We start from the raw sequence: 4,196 nt of genomic DNA, 5'->3' as shown, positions 1-4,196 counted from the left end.
TAGTCACGATGGCACTATTGAGTTCACAAGCATTGATGCACACGATGGAGCTAGTAAATATAATGAAATCTCTACTTATATTGATTGCTTATTTGTAGGTCCATCACGCAGAGGAGATCTGGAGATACTTGGCTACTGCTTGTTACAATGGTCTTGTGGTAGACTACCATGGGAGGATTATATAGATGATAAGCCAAAGGTAGCAAGTTTGAAAAGAAGGTAATTGGTGAATAACACTTAATTGGGCCCAACATGGGCAAGCCTCAATTAGACTCCAACTACCGTATTTCCTTGAATAAGAGCCTGGACATTTATTTCTTAACAGGGGGAAATACATGTACATGTGAATAAAATTAAAAATGTCCAAAAAGTGGAATTGGACTCCTGATGTTGGCATCTCTGGTTAGTAGAGAAACAGTTAGGCTATTTGATGCAATGTAAATGCTGCTTTACACAAAATTTAAAAAAACATTAAAATGGAAAAGCAGTAGGATTGAATTGGGAAAAAATTGAATTAATACACAAAAGGGTACTGAAAACTAGTGTAGTAAGCAGAGCCAGAATGACGGTCCGACATTTTTCGGCCATTTTGCTCAACTGTCTGACCACATTCTGTGTTGTATGTTCTACCATTTTGTCGAAACAACATAATTTAAAAAAATAATGGCATTCATTATTAAAAGCAATTTAGCTTGATGACCAATTAATCATGTTCCCACGAAGTACATGTATGCTAATTGAGCTAAACAACATGTTCATGACCAGAATACAGTAGAAGGCATTTGGAGTAACTTTTAAAATTCATAAAAATCCAAATTTAATCAGAATCAGTTCAGAGTTGATCTTGATACACAGCATAAGGACATGTATTTGTATTCAAAAAAATTTTTTGAATGGAAAATTTATCCTAGCAATTTTTAAAGGCTACAATCTTTGAGTATTTTCAGAATTTTGGAATTTTCTTAAAGTGGTTGCAGCCAAACTTTCTACACAGCATAAGGACATCAATATGTGTCAGGAAATGTAATTGGAGTAATTTTAGAGCAAACCAAGACTATAGTATAGCCTTTGGTTGTTGGCCTAATTTTTGAGCACTTTAAAAATCCAAATTTAACTGAAATCTGCTCAAATGTTCTACACTACATAAGAACATGTATTTGTATCAGAAAAAAATTATGAAAATGGAGTAATTCTCTTTTATTATTTTTGTCAAATTATCCTGCCTTGTTCCCAATTTTGAGCAAGTTGACAATCCACTGACAAGAAGCTGCAATACCACTAGCTATGCCAAAATCCTGTGGGAAACCCTGTACAACTGTTTTATAAATGACAGATCAAATTAATCAATGCTGAGACACAATGTGTGAATGTTGTTTGAATGTAATTTCAGGCTCTGGTTAGAAATCCTATACCACTGCATGGAGAATATTACCCAAAATCATTGCCATAACAAAGTTGACTTTACTTGCTTGTACTAGTTTTACCATATTTGGCAAGCAGTCTTGAAAGTGTTAACAATTAAAGTGATCATTATTTGATGAAACATCATTTATTGCAATAGTGCAGCTACATGTACAAGAGACACTTCAGTCTTTGATCAAAATTGTTTTTTATGAATTTTTAAAAGTTGCATGTACTACTGTGGCTCATGAAGCATGCTGTTTATTTCACTTTTAGTTAGTGTGCTTTTGTGGGAAACCCTGTCCCTGATATTAATACTGTTCTCTTTAGGTATAAAGATGTTCCGACTAATCTGATTAAGGATTGCTTCAAAGGAAAAGCATACCCGAAATATCTTAAAGAATACATGGAATGTATTTATAAACTTTCATACGAAGAGACTCCCAAATACAAGAATTTAGCGAACTTATTTATTCAGGAACTGAAAGATAACGGGATGAGTGATGATGGAACTGGCCTTGACTGGATACGTGGAGGAAGTGGTGAAGGAGGAGGAGGAGGTGAAGGAGGAGGAGGAGGAGGTGAAAGAGGAGGAGGAAGAGGAGGTGGGTTGAAGGGACAGAAAAGAAAGCATGATCCTGAACCAGAAGCTGAATATAAAGAAATGCTAAGGGTTAAGAATAGAAAAGTGATATGAATTGAGATGACTAAGGCCCACCCAGTTATACATGTAGATATTTATCCTTGTGAACTGACAAGCCACAATCATAATAGGGACATTCACTTTTTACTTTGCTAATGATTTTCACCACATCAACTTTATGTTTTTTAATTGATGTGCACAGCAATGATCAAGATTTTTTTATTAGATATATATTATTATTAATTTTTATTATTGTTCTTATAATTATAAAAACCGTAAAAATGAACAGTGTCAGCATGCACAGCAAGAGAGATCCCTACAAAATAAAGAAGCTACAACATACAACAAGAAAGATGGAAAAAACAGATGAGTTATTTCTGGTGTTTTGTCTGTCCTCACTGCATCTTTCTCTATCTCTTTAAAATTGCTTTGCACCACTGGCGTTTAGCACAAGGGCATGTTTGTACATTTACTCACACATGACCTAGCTAGTTTGTCATGCTCTTTTTAATCTTAATGTAATTATAAATTGAATTTACACTATTGTTTACATTTATTTTATATTGTAATAAATGTGTGTATTCTTGTACTGTCATTGTATTATATTCCGTCATACATGTATTTCATCTTGTTAGATTGGAGATCTAATTGAAGTTATGTATTTTGCTGCCAAGTCTCCACAAGAAAGAAATGAATGGATGGAGGCATTTCGCATGGGTATGAACCTCTTTCAACTCTCCCTCTTCTCTTCTCATTGTATTTCTTGAAACTGATCTCTCCTGTGTACTACTATTATGTGTATATTTTTCTTGTTGTTCAGCTGCCATTGATAAAGGCAATGAGTTACTTTTAAAGCATCATCCTGGAGTGTATGGCCTGACTAATAAGGACAGGTGGAGCTGCTGTGGCAGAGCTAGGAGAGAATGTGAAGGGTGTGCTGATTCAAGAGGAGCTCTTAAAATGCTGGGATGGTAAGTTTGTGGAGAAACTAGAAAGAGAAAGAAAGGGAGAGGTCATTGAGTGACTGGTAATATATGTCTGTATGCCTAGCTCTTTTTAGTCCAGTTAATGGAACTGAAATTACTTAAACTGCTTAACAACGGCTTTCATTGTTTTCAAATTTCTTGCAGTGCTTTACACATACGCATGGTTCGTCCCTGACACATTAACACAAATACTGTTTTGCCATAATTTTGTTGGCATAGTAGAGCATCCTATTTGGCAATTATAACTCAGTGTGCACTTGACCCTTAATCGTCACACTCAATGGAAACATTACATTAGAAGGTTGTGTGTATGTACATATACATGTACAGTATCTGCACTATATGTTTATAGTAGGTACAGTGTACAGTATGTTGTGATATACAATGTATGGTAATGAGTACAATGTGTTTGTGTTAACTGCTAGTTCCTAAAATAACACAAATCAATCTGTTGCTGTATTGTTGCAATTCCATATAAAGGAAGGGGGAGAATTAGTGAGAGAGATACAGGTAGATATGGGAGAGAGAGAGGGAGGGAGAGAGAGAGGGAGGGAGAGAGAGAGGGAGGGAGAAAGAGAGAGAGAGGGGGAAGGAGAAAGAGAGAGAGAGAGGGAGGGAGAGGTGAGAATGCTGTTATCATTAATTTCACTCTTCTTATCACAGCAAGAAAAGATTGCTCATTCACCACACCAATAGACTTTGTTGGTATTGGAGACACTCCCAGTTCTACTTCCCCTCTCAAGAATTCCAGAGATGACCTCTCCAGCTCCATGAAATCAGATCCAAGCGATACAACCCTCACAGACTAATTTGATGAGACTGGCCCCATTAGAAGGACATTTACCATTTCTAATGACTCAAAACCTAAATCACACAGGTAAAGTACATGTACATACATGTATATGCACATGTATGTGTACAGATGTATACTGTACATGAAATTAATCATGTGACTGAAAAATATGGATGTGCTGTATTATTGTACATAAACTACTAATGAATTTTATTTTTGTTCTCCTGTACTTTCTCTAATTAGTGCTCCTCCCAAATCTTCCATATCTCCTAAGAGTCCAACTCTTAGTGATACAATAGAAGAAGCTGATGAAAGTGTTCCCTCTCCTTCTCCTCCTCCGACTGAAAAGAAAACCAAAGATGCTAGCCCTCGT

At 35.9% G+C, this 4,196-nt stretch overlaps 1 long non-coding RNA gene across 1 annotated transcript; it reads left to right on the top strand.

Moving 5' to 3' along the window:
- Positions 1-2,672: 2,672 nt before the first annotated feature.
- Positions 2,673-3,013, top strand: LOC100631843 (uncharacterized). The gene is made up of 2 exons (XR_002189414.1): positions 2,673-2,761; positions 2,865-3,013. It is a non-coding gene; the product is annotated as an uncharacterized LOC100631843 (long non-coding RNA).
- Positions 3,014-4,196: the final 1,183 nt, after the last annotated feature.

The sequence above is a fragment of the Amphimedon queenslandica genome, unplaced genomic scaffold (genome assembly GCF_000090795.2).
Source record: "Amphimedon queenslandica unplaced genomic scaffold, v1.1 AMPQUscaffold_9749_Cont18070, whole genome shotgun sequence".
NCBI classification, from domain to species: Eukaryota; Metazoa; Porifera; class Demospongiae; order Haplosclerida; family Niphatidae; genus Amphimedon; species Amphimedon queenslandica.
The sequence above is the reverse complement of the archived record's forward strand: the minus strand, read 5'-3'. Positions and strand labels throughout refer to the sequence as shown.